Here is a 19,009-nt window from a genome sequence, read left to right on the forward strand (position 1 = left end):
AGAAGAGGCCATCAAGGGAAGATTTTAGAACTTCATCAAGAGTACCTGGGAGATGTTGGTAGACCAACATGACTATCCATGACTATTCTTCTGACTTGCAAAATGTATAAAAGTGCAGCAAGTATCTTCAGAGGTACCACCATCTCTTTTTCTGCTTGCATGCTTGATTTGACTTATTAATTTTTCTGGTAGAGTATGGCTAAATTCCAGATTTGTGGGACCTTAAGTCTAGATTTAGCTTCTTACCTTCTTTCCAAATGCTGGCAACTACCTATTGGGCTGCCAGCAAAAGGCAGGAGTCCCTGTGTGTACTAGAGTCTTGTTCAGAGACAACTGTGAGTGGGCCTGCATGGGCCACACTCACTTATTTTGCTTTTCTCCTCTATGCATAATGAGAAAAGCTTCAGCTTTTGAGTTAATTTTGACATCCCAGTTTGATCAAACTAACCACAGTTCTACAGAATCACAGAACTGAAAGTGGCTTCATGTGCCATAGAGTCAACCCTCTGCTCAGTGCAGGATCTGCAGCTAGTGCAACATCAGCAGGTAGCTGTCCAGCCTCTTTTTGAAGATATTCAGAGCCTTGGATGCAACAGAAAATATGGTTTAAAAATTGAAGCACCTAATACTGTACAGGGAGATTCACTTTCACAACACTGGCCTTCCTAACTGGGATAATGAGACCCACGTGAGGGGAATTTCACTGTTATCTCAAAATGAGATAATGCCTATGCCTCAAACAGAAAGGTGCTCTGGAAAAGACAGGGCTGAAGGGCAGGGCATAAATACCATAAATAAATAAATAAATGGCAGCATATCAGCCCTAGTTAATATTTTTTCTTTGCCAGTTATCTGGACTGACCAAATTCAGTAAATCATTTGGGTAGCCTGAAAATGTTATTGACTGGGTAATCAAAGAAGCATCTGTAGATTCTAGAGTTCCCATGTTTTTGCACACCCATGAAGATGACTCCTAGAAATTTAATTAACCCAAAGAGCAGTCATGTAACCAACTCTAGTTTTTTCATCCTTGCTGGATCAATCTTCCTAGGCACTATGGAGGAGGTTTCTGGACACACTTATAAATCAGTGAGGTTGAACAGCTCTAATGAGGAGTCACTGGAGTTTGCAGCATCTGCAAGGTTTCTATGAAAATTCTACAAATTCTTTGCTGACAAAGTTCCAGTCTGATTTAGCAAAGTCAATGAAGAATCTAGTTAGTTAAGTTAGAGAGATGAGAAGGAAGCAGTTTCCCCAGTTCTTTAGATTGAAAAAAATAAGGCATCTTTCAGGAGTGCTTTATTTGTGTATTCTTGCATGGGAGGGGATTAGATTAGATAGCCCTTGAGGTCCTCTCCAACTCTAATATTCTATAAAGCTATGAAAATTATTATATTTTTGTCACAGGTAGTAACAGAATGCATCAGTCATGAAGGTTATCACACTTAGCCAATACCATTCCCTATACTGGCTAAGAAAATAAACGTATAAGTCCAAGGAGGGCAGGATCCTTCTACCCCAGGGGCAAAAGTAATAGTTTTAAAGTAAGGATGATCTCCCAGTTTACAGCCTCCTCCTTTTAGGGACATTGTTTAAACATTTCATAGCAAGACAACTTTAGGCAGTTCTGGGGGGAAAGACCAACAACCAATAACTCTATTCAGCTCTTGTATATTTGTCACTGGTTTGGGTATGAGACATAGATGGCATTAGTACTTGTAGCAAATTACCGTCTCTTGATGAATAATATTTATTGATCTTTTAAAACCTTTTAGGCATTTTGATGCTGTGAATCATATCATTCTGCTGAACTATGACATCTGATGTGGTTTGACTGGGTTGGTGTTTTTATGATTCCATTTTCTTAGTGTTACTGCTGTTATATATCAGTTATCTGAAGCTAATGAGAAAGGTCACATGGAAATTTAAAACTGGGTGTCCTTAATATGTTGATGACATTTAGTTCTATGAAGCAACCAAGTTTTGCTCAATTAAGATATGTAATAGAAGGTATGTTAGGACTTCAAATCTGGACTGGTAGAAACAGGAAAGAAGAAATATATATGAAAATAGGGAATATTTTCTTTAAAGAATTCAGTAAGAAAGAAATTGAAAACCCACTTATGAAAAATAACTAGAATATGGAAAAATATAAAAAGAATTATTGGCCTGTTACAGACAGCCAAAACAAAGCGTGCGTCGAGTCACGTGGAGGTATGGTGTTTCAATGATGCATGTGTCCTAAGAGTCCAGAACCACAAACCAAACCACACTCCAGTCCTAGTGGCTGGAGTGGTGGTTTTGGTGTGGTTTCTGGACTCTTAGGACGCTGCATCATGAAACACCATACCTCCACTGTGACTCGAAGCAGCTTTGTTTTGGCTGTCTGTAACAGGCCATTGAATGAAAATTCATTGCGGAACCAATATTAATGGTAAAGTCATTCCCAAAGAATTTAAGAATTTATAGATAAGGAATTAAAGGAAAGGAGATGATAAAAGTAGAAAATCAGATAGCATTAAAAGAGGAGAGAAAATATAAAAGAGAAATGTAGGGGAATAAAAATGTCATGGTCAGAATGGAGTTGGCTTCGGGAACTCAAGACAGCAAAAATAAACAAGCTGTTCCAAAACCTTAGAAAGAAAAGGAAGAAAGAAAATTGGATGAAGTTAGCAAAGAAGAGGGGGTCAAGAGAATTTTTCAGAATTGAGGAAACGAGAGCATGTTAATGTCTGAAGGAAAGGAGCCCGTAGAAAGAGAGAGATTAAAGTTAAAAAGAAGCGAGGGGAGGAGGAAAAGGGGGCTATAGGATTTAGAAGACGAGAGGGAATTGGATCAAGAGAACAGGTTTCAGGTATGGAAGAATTCAGCAGCTTAGAGAGTTCGTCCAAAGAAACAGGAGGAAACACAGATAACTTTTTAGTTGAGATTAGTGATAGAAGACAAGTCAGGAAGAACTATCTCAGATCGGTTAGTAGTGATCTTAGTAATGAAGTAGTTGGCGAAGTCAGTAGGTGAAAATAATGAAGGGACGGGGGAAGAGGAAGGTTTTAGCAAGGAGTTGAAACAGGAGAACAAACGCTGCCAGCGCCTCTCATTGGCGTAGGTCAATGATTTAAAGTACTTCTGTTTTGCCATAGACAGGGCACGTGAGAAGGATAGAAGGAAGAACTTATAACGAATAAAATTGGCCCACTCCCAGGACTTTTTCCAAAGACATTTGGCCACTCGAGAGCAGGACCGGAGGAACCTAACAATGGGAGTAAGCCAGGGCTGAGGCCTATTCATAGAGGAAGACATGTGCACAGAAAACAGGGGCAAAGCTGTCAAGAGTTGAAGAAAGAGTAGAGTTAAATAAAGACATTGCTGAGTTAGCAGAGTCCCCAAGAGATAGAGAAGAGAGAGATGAATCCAGAGACTGACTGCAATGGTCCCAGTTAACAGACTGAAGGTCACGAAAATAGCGTTGAGTAGTATGAAGAGGAGGTGGGATATAAGTAAGAGTAAAAGAAATTAAATGATGATCAGACAAAGGAAAAATCAGATGCCAAGCAGTCAGAAATGACACACTTAGCAGCAAGAACTAAATCAAGGCAGTGACCGAGAGAATGGGTTGAAAAATTGGAATGAGGCTGGAGACCAAAAGAAGCTAAAAGGGAGCTGAAGTGAGAGGTTGAAGGATTCTTGGGGTCGTCAAGGTGGATATTGAAGTCACCTAGGATCAAAGTGGGTACTGCATCCGATAGAAAAAATGTCAGCCAAGACTCAAAGGGCCAGGGGGGCGACTGATGACTGCCACCTGCAGCTGTAGAGGAAAAAAAGAGTCTAATGGAGTGAGACTCAAATGAATAGAAACAATAGCTAGGGGGAAAGAAAGGACTTGAAACTGGCAGGAATTAGACAATAAGATACCAACCCCCTCCTCGACCCTCAGGGCGGCTAGTGTGGGTGAAAGAAAGATTGCCAAAGGAAAGGGCGGCGGTGGTAGCAGTGTCATTGGCTGGAAGCCAGGTTTCGGTAAGAGCAAGAAGATGAAATGATATAGAAAGAAAAGGATTGTGAATTACTGTTGCTTTCGGAGCAATAGAGCGACAGCTCCAGACTGAACAAAAGAATGGGACCTGGGAGATAGGGAGCGGTCGAATAGGGATCAAACAGGGATCAGATTAGGAGAAATGCATGGAACCATGGGAAGGAAAGGTTTGAATAGCCAGTAATCAACAAGAGAAAATGTAGCAATGACAAGAACAGAAAAATAAAAGCAGACAGTGCTTGATAACATTGCCTGACCACCAGAAGACATGAGGGATCTAATAGATAAGGAATGATGACTTTGGAAACCTCTGCCTGGCATCCCAGCTGCTGAGGGTGGTGGAGGGAGGGATGGCAAGAGGCCACTGCTTGGTGTCCTGGGTGTTGCACTAGCCATGTCCCTCTCACTGCTGGTATGCTGCTCTTCCAGAAGTCCCAATGGTGAGGGGACAGAAAAAGGGAAGTTCAGAGTCCTGGCTGGCTGGCTCTCAGCTAAGTGCTGCTTGTTGTTCCCAGAGGGAGTGATCAAGGTTCACTTTTTAGGGAGGAGGAACTTTTTAAGGTGTCTATTTATCTAGGATGGACTATGATAAAACATTTCTTGCAGACAACCTGTAAGCTGGAAATGGAGAAAATTACCTTGTTCACCTTCTGAGGGATGCAAATTTTGAAGCAGTTCCCGGGGCTATCTACGATCTTATGGGTTCACTTTAAAGAACCTGTACTTCTTTTGAAGTCTTGCAGCACAGTGTAGGGCCCACCTAGCTTGTAAATGACCTTTCTCTATATCAGGAATGGGTAACTCTGCTAGGGCTGGGGGCAGCATTCATGCATGTAGGGGGCCTCACTATTAAATTATTTTTAAAATATTACCTGTTATCTTTGCAGGAAGGAGGTGGGAGCATTTGGAGGGACTGACAAGATTTCTGTTGAACTGGGTTGAACAAAGCGGATTGAAAGCAGGGATCTGTTGAAGGGAGTTGAGCAAAGAGGATTTAAATCAAGGATTCAAGTAAGAGGGGGTGGAAGTAGGGGTGGGAGCATTTGGAAGGTTTGACAAGATTTCTGTTGAAGGGGACTGAGCAAAGAAAGCAGGGATCTGTTGAAAGGGGTTGAGCAAAGAAGATTTAAAGCAGGGATCTGTTGAAGGGAACAGAGCAAAGAGGATTTAAAGCAGAGTTTCAAAGAAGAGGGAATAGAAGGAGGGGTGGAAGGTGTGGGGTCTTGGTTGCTATGGCTTGCAGAGTATTGTTTACACCAAGGTGTGACAAATGATGCTGAACATTTCAAGTAAGGAGGATCTCTTGGCTTTTGCAGGAGCGGGTTCCAGAGGCTTGGGGGGCTTCACTTCTAGGTTTGGCACCGAAGGCCATACTGTACTTTGTCCACTCCTGTTTTATATGAATCTCCACACTATTGAGTTCTACAAGTTAGGTCCAACTCAAAATGAGGATCAGGGCCATTTATAAAATTGCTCTGAAATATGGAACAACCGCAGTAACATGCATTTTTTTTTCACATTAACGTTTTTCACAAGAAGTATAAAAATAATTTTGAAAAGATATGATGGGAATTTTTTTTAATGGAGTGGCTGTGTATTATTTAGTTTAGTCTGTTTTTAATTCCTTTTTGTTTTATTATGTGCTACCTTAAGCCTTGGAAAGGTGATGTGTTTTAAGTAAAATAAAATTAAAATACAGCTTTATGAAATCTGTAGTCATAATAGTTGAATGTTAAATATATTATCTCTTCTGCCAAACAGAAAATGAAAGGATTGTTTTATAAATTAGATCTGAACCATGTATTCTTTCAAGACTGCATAAGGGCAATGACCCACTTTTTAAATATGACAGGATTTTAAAGCTTCTGGATTCAAGACAGAACTTTTAAACAAGGTCACACATATAGCTTGTAAAAATTCCACTTGCATCTTAGCACACTGCTGCTTCCTAATGCTAGCATAGTTACACACAACAATACATACAGTATGTATAAAGTAAGATCATAAGCTGTATCACTTTAACCTTTAAAATTATAGGATAAAAGCATATTAAGCTACTATCCTTCAGAAATAATGCAAATGCAAACCATGAGTTAACTATAATGTGAAAAATATGATCATGATGTGGACACTGAATGCAACAGTGTGTATTTAATTACAAGAATATTATTTGATCAATTTTTTTAAAAAAAGGACTAGAGAAAGGAACTGTAAAATTATCTCCGTTTTAATGTTTACCAGTAAAAGTTTTAAGAAAGTAGTTCCGAATTTGTATTCCCTAAACGTTATAGAATTACACCTCTGAGAACCAACACCTAGCCACAGTTCACCACAGTTAGGGTTTCTGGGACTTCAAAGTCCACCAATATCTGCAGAACAAACTATATAAACCATTGCTATGAGCAGTGAAATGCAGGGGTGGGAAACCTTAAGACATCCAAATTGTTTGGACTAAAACTACTGTAATTCCTTACTGTTGCTATAGTGGCTGGGCCTAACCCCAAAACATCTAAAAGTCAAAGGTTTGATATTACTGCACTAAGAGTACATACATACATGTTAAATTCTTTGGTCTACATCCTGCTGCTAGTCCCAAAGAGAAAACACATACAGAACCAACCACTGACTAAGAGCTCAACACTAATGTACTGTAAATCTATCGATTCACTGAGTCTACTTGAGTTGGGATTAACAATTGGCTTTACTTTCTACAGGATAGCCTTGTTAGTACGTGAAAGGGAGACTGCCAGGGAATACCAGGTACTGCAGGCTGTATTCTGAGGAACGCAATGTTTAACCTCCTCTGAATAAATCTTTCCAAGAGAACTGTATGATAGGGTCACCATACGTCAGATTCAACTTGAAGCCACATAACAAACAACAAAGCCTCTGGATATAATCCATCCCTGAACAAGCATACACAGCTATATTAGGAATCAGGACAGGATACAATAAAGCTCTCCTCTGCTCACTCCCAGACTACTGGAATATTACCAACAATGTGAATGTTAACTCAAGTAACTTGCACCCAACCTGTTAACCCATCTTTGGGCAGCTATGGCCACACAGAGATCAGGAATGACCACTATGAGCTATAAGGAGAGTCACAAAGAAACCGAATGAGAGACAAGAATGGCTAGGATGTGTATCTAGTGCAGTTTCAAATGTCTAGTCAATATAAAGTGGAAAAGCAGTTAAATGACATCAAATGAAATAATTTCCCCGATTAGAAACCACATTCTCCTTAGTTAAGATAGTGTTACTTTATTTCTTTCACTCTCTTCACACTCATATTTCATCCTGCAGTTTTTAATATCTAGGGAAAACTTATAGTTGGAATACTTCCCATATAGAACTTCTATGTATTTATTTTTCTCCACACTTCTATAAAATTTTGAATAAACTGATTGAGCATAGCCAATCATTTAGATTGAAAATGTACATTTCTCTGCATGATAATCTGAAAGTGAATGCAAAAGCTACACTGCTGCAGAATGAAAAGTCATGAGAATTTCTTCTATCCCATCAAGAAAGTATTGGCATTACAGTTTACCTAATATATTGTGTCAAAGGAAGGAAGATATCCAATTAACCCATTCTTCCCCACCTTCAAATCACTCTGCCACCAACATCTCCCTTTTGGTCTTGGATGTGTTGAGAAGTAGGCCTTCACATGTCTTACAAACAATTAAAGATGCCAATGTATTATGGTTCTAAAACTGATAAGCTTACGACATTAATACACTTTCTGAATTGTTAGAATTTTGAGCACATTACTAGGAAAACAGAACACTGTCAATATCAGTATTTCAGAATAATTCCTAACATTTGTGTGAGGGTGGGTGGGGTGTATGTCTGTAATATTTGATAATTGTATTTTTCAATATAATGAATATTCTCATTTATGCATAAGTATACTCTAAGAAGCCACTATACAACAAAATCTAATTCACAGATTGTGCAAAAGTACGGTATAGTTCTCTTCTAGCATTTCAGTCTATAGTTACTGGGTTGACAAATCATTCTAGGAATCTTGCATGGCTAGCCCAAAGTGATCAACAGCATTTTTTCTACAAATAATTTTAAAGCCTCAGTAGTATGCCATCATGCATCATTATCATTATCATTGTTCTTATTGTTGGCATTCTAGCATACTCTGTTTTAGTAAATATTTATAATTCAAAGCTCAGATAGTTGGGAAAAGAACAATACTTTCTGAAATACCAACGTTGGCATTATAAATTGATTCACTGGATAAAAAATAAATATAAAGCAGATAATTATAGTAGAGATGATTATAGTAAGGAATCTGTGGACCAACAAATGTTACTGAATGTCACCAGTTAGAATCAGCATAGCTGATGGTCATGAATTATGGGAACTATAGCCCCACAGAATTTGGAGGGCCAGTGTAGATTTCCCTACCCCTTATGTACAGTGACGGGATCTTAGGTTGTAATAGGGCTGTGTAATGATCTTTTTTACAGAAAGAGTCTGCACAAACTGCTAAGTCATGCCACGAAGAATGCTTTTTCATACATAACTGACTTCTAGATATAAGGATATAAGATTTGCTTTTGGTTTTTAAAAAATATTTTTATAATATGCAATAACTTGAACAATCTCTTTTCAAAGTGATCTGAATTGGAGACACAAAAATCCTTATCTCACTGCTAATACATTTGATGAATATTTGATATTATTTGTGATCCCACCACAAATTTTCACTTGCAGTTTCAACTATCTTACTAGAATCTACAAGAATTTTAAGGAGCTAGTCAACCTGACCCCTAACTGGACAAAGCTTCTTTTGTTAAAAAAAAATTGAACTAGAATAGCCAGAGTAGATACAGATCTAGCTCACAACTGTGACTCTTTTTTTATCTACAGGAGAGACGTTAATTTAAGACATTGTGTGTGGATTCTGCATCTGAAATGGAAGACTGAATGATCCCTTTTAAAAAAAATTAAGACTTGCATTTCAAAACAACATACAGTAGTTGAAATATGGAATTTACATCCAATTTTATAGGCTTTTAAAGAGCAGTAGACAAAGTACTGGATCAGGCCATCCATAAAATCAGAGAACTGAAAGTGGCCTCATGGGCTATTCAGTCCAGGCCCCTGGTTCAATGCAGGGTCTCCAGGTAAAGCATCCCAGCAGGTAGCTGACCAGCCTCTTTTGGAAGATATCAAGACAAATAAAAAAAATGTAAAAAAATTTAAGCCGCTCTTATAGCCTTATGGCTGAGGAGTGGAGTATAAATATTATAAATAAATAATAAATAAAGAGACCTGCTCCCACCTTTCTAGGTGATTGGTAGCATTGCCAAACTGCTCTTACTGTCAAGAAGCTCCTTCTAATGTTCAATTGAAATCTACAGTCCTGAAACTTAATACAATTAGACCTGTTCCTACCCTCTGGGGCAGCAGAGAACAAATCTGCTCCCTCCTCTCCGTGACAGCCCTTAGGGGTATTCACAGAGTACAGTCATGCTACTTCTATCTTCTCTTCACCAAGCTGAACAAGCCCAGATCCTTCAATCTTACTTCATATGCTTTATTCTCCATATCGCTTATCATCCTTGTTGCCCTTCTCTGAACTTGCTCCTTAAATTCTTCTTTAAATGAAGCACTCAGAACTGAATGCAGTATTCCAGATAAGGCCTGATCAGCACAAAATAGAGTGGGACTATTACTTCCCTTGACTTGGAAACTATACTTCTACTAATGCAGGCTAAAGTATCATTTGAGTTCTTTGCTGCAGCATCACAAGGCTGGCTCATATTCAACTTATGAGCAACAATAATCCAAAGGGCCTTTTTGCATGTACAGTGGGACCTCGCCATATGCGCGCCCGCCATACGCGGCCTTGAGCATACGTGCTCAAGCCGCGGCGTGACGCGGAAGGGGCGGCGCGTCCCATTCAATTGAATGGGCGCGTGCACCCATTGCGCCCCGCGCACGAGCCCCATTGTTTACAATGGGGCTCAAGCATAGGCGGAAATAGCTATACGCGGCGGGATCCGGAACAGATCCCTGCGTATGGCGAGGTTCCACTATAGTTCTGCTGAGCCATGTATATCCCATCCTATACCTGTGCACTTGGTTTATGTGCCCTAAATGTAGAATTTTGCATTTGTCTCTACTGAATTTCATTTTATTACTTTCTGCCTAATTTTCAAGTTCATCAAGATTCTTTTGAATTTTGTTCCTATCTTCCAGTTAGCTGTCCTTCCCAATTTTATGTTATCTGCAAACTCGATAATGATTCTCTCCCCTGCATCATCTGATTTTAAGTCACTGATAAAAATATTGGAGACTAATGACTCAAGGATAGAAATCTGAGGCACTCCAGGCTCATGGAACCAAACCCCAGCAGATATCAAGGGCCCATTATAGGTATCGAGCAGTTCTGCCTTTTTGTTGTGATCTGTTAGCATTTTACCATGCTGAGCAGTCCCACCATTTCCTTGGTTATTATCTTGCTTTGAATATATTTGAAAGAAACACTCCTTGTTGCTTTCTGTTTCCTCAATCAGTCTCAGCTCATTTAGGTTTTAAGCTTTCCTTATACTGTTCCTTCAAGCTTGGACTACACATCTGTATTCTTCCTTGATGATTTGACCTTCCTTCCATTCTACATAAATGCTCTTTTTTCTTTTTACTTCCTCTTCAGGTTTATTGTATAGCTACATTGGCTTGTTTAGATGTTCTATGATAGTGTCATGTTTTCAGAGTAAGCCTTTCAAAAAGCATCTCAGGAAGTAGACTGAAGTCTAAGAAAGCTCATGCTGCCAACTTCTTTCTTTCAGTTAGTCTCAAAGGCACTACAAGATCTCTCTACACACCTCTCAATAACAATGGCTCAGGTTCCAAGGAAATTAATCACTATGAGTAAAAAGATGATTGGACTAGGCAGCTGTAGGGTCCAATCAGCACCAGATTAAATAGGACTTTTGATCTGATTTAGTACAACCATTCTTATGCTCTGAAAAGTAAATATACTTTTATTTTCCTTCTAAGACTTTCTAGCTTTCGTTTGTGAGCTTATTATATCTTGCTTTCCAAATACAAAGATTTGGAAATGCTCCTTCTTCCCTGTTCCTTGAACAGAGAGCTTTGGTTCACAGTAGTTCATTCTTCAGCAAATAATTATTACATTTGAGAAATGCTGGCTGGTCAGCACTTTTTTAAAAAAATCCAGCTAGTCATTATAGACCTACAAAAGCAGCATTCATATTTTTATTTCCTTTTTCAATTACAAGTATTCCCATCTTCATACAACCTGACAGTAAAAACTGCACAATACTTTGGTGCAATGTAATTAAACTGTGGATGGCATTTGTTTCCAAGTAAAGGAGAGCAGACCATTAAGACAACTTAGCTGCCAAACTACTTATTGATTTTATTTATATTTTTGCTTACTGAAACAGTACTGAGCAAAACTAAAACACCTGTCATCAGTAATATTTTCACAATGTTCAAACAAAATGTACACAAATTTAAAAGGGCTCATAGAAAATATATATACAGAAAACTGCTAAAATTCGCAAGGTTATCAGTAAAACATACTTGCTCCTCCAGATTTTGGACAAAATTGGTTTGTTCTTGTATAATGCTTACAAACCATGAAGAAATGTGCAGGCATTTTATACTTGTGTGGCTCTGTGTTGATTTCAATGATGTGATGATATTTTTGTATTACTGGCTTTCCAAACCACTGTTTCTCCTTCCTGGGTTTTTTTTCCTACTTAATTTTTTAAATTAACATTTTATTAATACATTCTAAAATAAAACATGACAATAAACAATACACCAAATCAACAATAGATACAGGCAATAACCCAGGTAAGGCCTTAAAGTTATAGATAAAAGGTGTGTTCAGGGATCCTGAAAGACATCTTTCCATAAAAATTTAGCTAAAATTGGGGGATGTCTAGAGACTAAATCTTGCTGGATATATTCAACCTGGGGTTGAAGGACAAATAGGATTCTAGATAGTGCCTATAACAACTGCCCAAGACAGTCTGGTGCATGACACACAAAATCCAATGAGATTTCCTCCTATCCTAAACAAAAATAAATAAGCAAACTACATAGCTTGATGGCATCTAATGGTGCCGCCACTGAGAAGCACACTGACGCCTTGATCGGCCTGAGTTTATTAAGCAGGCATGTTACATGCTGAATGACAATGTACTCATACTTTCCTATTCAAAGTCATGTCAAGATCTACATGTTAAAATATTTTCATAATGTCACTTTATATGAATTAAGAGGATTTGTAGTCTAACCTGCTCTAAAACGTGTTTGCTAAATAATGATGATTTTATAGAAAACACACACACAAACAACGAAATATTTTCCCTAAAGCCCAGAAATTGGTATACAGCCTATTAGCATATTAGCAACTTCATCTTCACTGTACCCAGAATTTGAAGATATTACCTTTTAAAAGTAATTATTCTCTCTCTCTCTCTTGCATTTGTGCGTGCACACACACTTTTTAAAAAAACTTGTTACCATTACACTTACTGGTGCATTATTAAAACTAAAACCCCATAATCCATGGGACTGGTAAGTGCAGTTTGATTTACCTGTGTCTGGCGGGGGGGAGGAAGGTCCCTCAAGGCACCTGGAGGTCATGGAGTGTGAGTTTATGGTCAGTCATGCTGGTGGCCCTCCAGATGCCTTGAAATAACACCCCTCTAGACATTTAGAAGTCCTCCAGCACAACTTTATGGTCAACATCTTCTGTAAATATACTGTTTGCTGTTAACCATGGTTTTACGTATGTATCTTACTAGGATATGGGTGGTCATACTGAATACAAATGGCCTCAAATTCTCCAAAGGGAGCCTGGCATGGCAGCATTTTAGGACCAATAAATAAACAGCATTTAGTACATTAAAAATTCAATAAACTTCTAGCTTGTTGTTCTGTGCTTCAATGTTGTTGTGTGCTTCTACCTTAAGGTGACCTTATTAAGGGTTTTTCTTAGCAACATTTGTCGAGGGGGTTTACCATTCTTTTCTTCTAAAGCAAAGTGAGTGTGAGTTGTTCAAAGTCACTCAGTGGATTTCCATGGCTAGGTAAGTATTCAGACTCTGGCATCCCAGAATCTCAGTCCAACACAAAAAATGCTACACCACGCTGGCTCTTAACTACCAGCTGACTCACTACTTTTAAAAAGTATCCTGAAAGTTACACATTAATGTTAATGACATCAACTGTATGCCACTTCCACACTCTCCTCCCATCCCTATCCCACAGAGGAGACATTAAATGATGAACCCAGCATCATAACACTATCTATTAATGCCAGTAGCTCACTTTTCTCAATGCAGCACTTTGTTCACATTCTCCATGCTAACAGAAAAGGTTTAACACTGACTTTTCCAACACACTGCAGAAAATGTAACACTAAAGAACCATGCAACTGAGGTAACAGATGCATGAACCTAAACAATGCAATACAATACAATAAATTTAAGATTGTCTAATAACAGCCAGATCATTCAAAGGCACTAGACTGTGCAAGTTCTTTTAGGCTGAGCTTAAAATACTGCTGTGTTAAACACTTGTAACCTATGAAAAAGTGACTGAAGTACTTTGAACATGTACTTTTAATGTACTCCTGAGTTAATACAGATACTATTTCCTTACCTTTACAGTATAAAAAGCTCAGACTTTAAAAGCTTTGTCCGTAAAATGATCATCTTCAGTAAATATTGAACATATCCAATTATATATGGCACCCATGATAACCTGAAAAACAAATATTTTTGAATTAGGCTGGTTACAATATATTTGCTTATATGCCAGTTAAACAAACAATATCCTTGCCTATGTTTTGTTGACCTCTTAAGATCACAAGTTTCATAAGTATGAATTTTCTTTCCTGGATGGAGATAAACTGCAGTCCTATTACCTTTTTTAAAAAGACATAGAATACATATTTTACCTTCCATGGCAAGAGCACTAGAACACAGATGTCTGATTTCCTGTACAATTTAATGGGTCATATCTAACAACAAGCTTTGCACTAAGGGAAGTACTCCTGATCATATTCCAAGTTTAGAAAGATGTTTACCATCTATTGTAAGTGTTTACCATCCATTGTTCAATGTTCAGAAGATTATATTGCTTTAGCTATGCATGGACATGCCAATTTCCAAGTAAATGTATTTTTGGCAATATGGACAGCTTATGTTAATGCTTATGCCTAACTCATGTTCTCATTCCATTTACCCTCTCCCTTTTCTCCATCTCTCTGTTTTTCTCTCTTCTCTGTAATTGTATTTTTAAAAGTCAATAAAAATATAAGGGGAAAAATCATGATCACAGAATCCAGGGCCAGTGAATCAAGTCTTAATTTTACCACCACCTCTCCTGCAGCTGCTCCCCTGGCACCGGATGGGGAGCTCCTATTCAATGCGTAACACCTTCAACAGTAACAATGGGTAAAATCACCAGTTGCCCCAATAGAATCATAGAGTTGGAGGAAGACATGTAGGAGGTCTGCCAATGAACCCATACTGAATGACAGAAATCCAGAGTAAGAATCTCTAAGGTCCAAAACACACTGCAGAAATAATCCAGTCTGTGACAGCTTTAGCTGTCCTGGCTCAGTGCTAGGAATCCTGGGAATTGTAGTTTATTTTGGCACCAGAGCTCTCTGACAGAGAAGGCTAAATATCTCACAAAAATACAGTTCTCAGGATCCTCTAGTACTGAGCCAAGACAGTTAAAGTGGTCTCAAACTGGATTATTTCTGCAGTGTGTTTTGGCACTTAAGACGTGGCTACCCTGCCCTGCATCAAAAAAAAAAAAAAAAAAAAAACTCCAGTGAGGGACTTATCCTCACCTAAATGGACACACTGTGTATTGCTCTTAAAGCTAACAAATATGGAGTCTACCATCTCAGACAGCAAAGTATTCTTGAGCTGGGGGACCACTTGTATCTTGTGCTCACTTGCCCAGGTGCCAAGATGAAGGCATAGCAAGCAGCTCTCTTAAGTCAGAGCATAACACAGGTTTGCAGGGAAGAAGATGAGCAATCACATCTTTAACTTAGAACAGGGTTTCTCAACCTGGTGCCATGAGAGGTTGCTAGGGGTTCCATGAGAGATTTTGAATGGAAAAAATAAACATATTTTTGAGCTGTAAATATAATAATTTTGTACAGGGATTCCCTGAGACCTGAACACCACTTCAAGAGCTCTTCTAGAATAAAAAAGATTGGGGAAGGGTGATTTAAGATTGTTATAGGCTGAGCCAAGAAATGAATGGATAATCATTTATCTATTCCTTTCTTGTAGTTAGAATTAGATTGGAGTTACATGCTCCAAACATCAGGCATCAGACAAAAGTGTGGGTGCTAAATCTGGGGTCAGTGTTAACTTCTGAATTGTTTCAAAATGAAAGCTCCACACACACAGCAGTAAGAAAGTCTGTGTACAACTAAATCTTGGACAATCAATGTCCACTTCATATTCTCTGAGATGGGTTGCAACTTGCTTATCAGGCAGAGCTGAACAAGGCACTCTTGGTAAAACCAATCCTGAGTGCTCAAGGGAGTGTCTCACCTAGCAGTATTCACAACCTGAGTTTTCAAGGAAAGTTCAACAAATCTCCCAAAACTGATAACCAGCAATACTCCTCTCTTGTTTTCAAGTGTTCACCCTAACCGCTCCAACTGATGACAGACACTAATTTATCATTTCCACTGCATCAAAGATCGGCTGATGGAAACAAGAGATAAATCAATGAGTTGTCAAAATATTGATGACCTCATTCCAAAACACTACATACAGATGCTGTAACCTTGTGGCACCCTGCCGGTAATGGGATAGACTCAGCAAGGCTATGCCACCACTTCTAGGCAGACCTCATTCACTTAGCCATCACTGCAATTTCATTTCCAAAAGCAGGCTGGAACCCAGACCAAAATATATGTAAAACCATCAGTTTCATGAACAGAGCCTTGCAATTGAGACATACTAAATCCAAAACTTTTGACTCAAATAAAGAATAGTGCACAGTGGGCAATGTTTCTAAACATTACCTGTGTCTAGATTTCACTACAGTCTCTTCGCTCCTCCCTTTCATGGAAGTTAATGGATTTCTGAGATTCAACAAGATAGACCTGTTCTGGAAGATTTAACTAGCCATAACTTGCAATGGCAAAGCATGAACAAGGTTAGACTGTTATCTTTAAGTTACCAAACAAATAGATATCCATTAAAAATTGACCAGATGGTGCTTCAGCTGTTGATTTGTGATCAGTTTGCTATCGCTGGAATAGTTAAATCTTTCTTCAAAGTTTTGCTACATAGCAAATTTCTTCCCTCTCATTCTTTTGCATATGGGTCTTTCTCATGCATGTTTTGTTTCTTCTTGTTGGGCTTCCCTCTAATCTGTTCTTCAGTGAATTTAAATCATATGTAATATTTTAAAATCTTGGGGAGGTATCTCTCTTCAATATTGGATCATCCATCAATTTGAAGAGAGTGTTGTTCATTTCCACCTTCAATTCAATAGTAAATAACGTTGGCCTTCCACATTTGCAGCTTTGACTTTGGCGAATTTGATTATTCACTGATTTGACTAACATGTTCTCTGTAGGAATCTACAGGTCCTCCAGTTGAACTCTACACTCAATCTCTGCCAAAACTTATGCTTGAGGATCTACAGAGAACACATTTCTAAGCATTTGTATGTCCTCCAATGCAATTCTATGGTCAATCTCCAGCAGATGTTGACCAGAGAGTTGCCCTGGAGGACCTAGAGATTCCTAGAGAGATGTTCTCTCAGGTAAAAAAACCACAAACCTTTTTAATTTATGTTTTCCCCCACTTTCACGGGGGTCCTGTGCCCCCTAACCCCAGCAAATGTGGAGGGATTACAATGAGAACCACCAACTGGAGCCATGCTGCACACACACTGTCTGAATGCAGCTATATTTGTCAGCACTCATTTGAGCCCTGTAGCCAATGCTGGCATACGGCAGAGTAAACTGGCAAATTCAGAAACGTGGTTCTCAGTCCTCAGTTGAGATAACAGCAGCTGGATGTCTTCCAGGAACTGAAGAAATGCAGGAACCTCCGGGGACTCTAAGCAACCGATGCCAGGCTTCAGCTGATAAACGACCAGACAAGCCAAGTCTCCCGAAGTGCTTTATTTACAGTGCTATAATACAGATCACTAACGAATACCCCTACTACAACCCACAAAGCAATCACTGGAAGCTCCTGAGTTTATATAGCCTTCAGACCATGTGGTCTCCCGAACCCAGTGACTTCCTGTGTTACATTCTAAAGTGTCCCCCTGTGCAATCCAGCTAGAGGTTTCATCAGCCAGGGTTAGTGCATGCAGGCACCAGAGTGTCCTTGAGGCTATGAGCATCAGCTGTGCTTGATCAGCCTTGTCCTTCCAGCGCTGGATGCTCATAGTCAGACACACACACACATCTAAGCATTTCCCAGTGTGCTGACTTTAACCCCTGACAATATTTCAGGTGAAGACCAGTAAGATAGAAGGCATACTAGTATTTATGCTGTAACACATTCACACACACACACACTTACAGAACTGCTGTAGTATCTTCTACAAAAGAACTAATTTTACCAGTAATAAATGCATTCTTTTGCTATGCAAAGAAAAAAAGAGTACTGAGACTAGAAAAATTCATTATAGTAGCATTTGACTTCACACTGTTTTAAGAATAAGAAGCTTTGTGAAAGGAGATGCCACAATTGCCTCAAGCAAAAACAGTCTGAAGATCATATCATTTAACACATTTGTGCCATCGCACAAAACTGTCCCCTTCTTGAAGGAAAAGAATTATGAATTAATGAGCTAATGACTTGATCTTTAACAAGATTACTCTTAAAATGGGGGGGGGGAGAGATACAGTAAAGTACAACCAGGACTGCCACCCCCCTTGTGCCTATATAACATGTGGGTACATTTCAAACAGAAAATATTAAAAAAAAATATTATCACATTAAACATTTATTGATATATTGCTAACAGTCATGATTTAAACTCTGTTAGGACTAGAAAGACTTCCCAGACTAGAATAAACTTTATCTTTACAACTGTTGAGAAGCTCAGTTTATTGAAGTGAGGTAACAATTCCTTGTAAGTACAGTGCACCCTTGTTATATGCTGGGTTTGGTTCCAAGATCCCCCATGTATAACAAAATCCGTGTATGCTCAAGTCCCATTAAATATAATGATGTAGCAAAATGGTGTCTCTTATAAAAAATGGAAAATCGAGGTTTCATATTTAAAATTTATACTTTTTTTTGAACATTTTCAAATCGTGGATGCTTGAATCCATGTATACAAAATCCGTGTATAAGAAGGGCAATGACACACCATGCCAAAGTTTTTTTGGTCTTTTAGACATAATACACATTTTTGTAAAGATTAGCTTATACCTATAATAATTCTTCTATCTACTTAGAGTCTAATTAACTCTGAAGTCTTGGATAGTTAATTATTTATGTAGTTAGTCAGCTACTGCAAATATTTGTTTATAAGTCAATTTAATGTATAATTCTGAGGTTAGGTTTTGGAGCCAAAATTATGGATTCTGATATGACCCATGGATAAGAAGAAGGTAAAAGGGGCACGTAACAAAAGGATGTAAAGGACAAAGGAAAGAAAAATGATGCCAAAGAACTTACAAAATTCTGACAGACATAAATGTTTGTGCTCACCCTAAAAGCTGGAAGGTTGAGGAGGGAAATATGGCAAATGGTGACTGTGTGATCTCTGTGGGAGGCAACCAGGTATGGATGGTGCTAAAATAATGCACACATCAAAAAGCATGTAAAGGTACAATATTAACTCTTCTCAGAAGAAGAACCATCCCCTTCTCTGAATAGAGAGATCAAAGGAGAGCGCTTAAACCATCCTGGGAAGACCTAAAAGAAGTACTTATCTCTTCTACTCTTCTAGCAC

At 38.6% G+C, this 19,009-nt stretch overlaps 1 protein-coding gene across 3 annotated transcripts in view; it reads right to left on the reverse strand.

Moving 5' to 3' along the window:
- Nucleotides 1-19,009, reverse strand: part of MBD5 (methyl-CpG binding domain protein 5) — a 172,277-nt gene that overhangs the window by 100,446 nt on the left and 52,822 nt on the right. For 2 of the 3 annotated variants that reach the window (XM_042446310.1, XM_042446328.1), the window contains exon 2: nucleotides 13,703-13,804. The exons of the other annotated variant lie outside the window; for it this stretch is intronic. The gene's annotated coding sequence lies outside the window, so the exon portion shown is untranslated. The remainder of the gene's footprint in view (nucleotides 1-13,702; nucleotides 13,805-19,009) is intronic. 3 annotated transcript variants of the gene reach the window in all.

The sequence above is a fragment of the Sceloporus undulatus genome, chromosome 1, assembly GCF_019175285.1.
Source record: "Sceloporus undulatus isolate JIND9_A2432 ecotype Alabama chromosome 1, SceUnd_v1.1, whole genome shotgun sequence".
NCBI lineage: Eukaryota > Metazoa > Chordata > Lepidosauria > Squamata > Phrynosomatidae > Sceloporus > Sceloporus undulatus.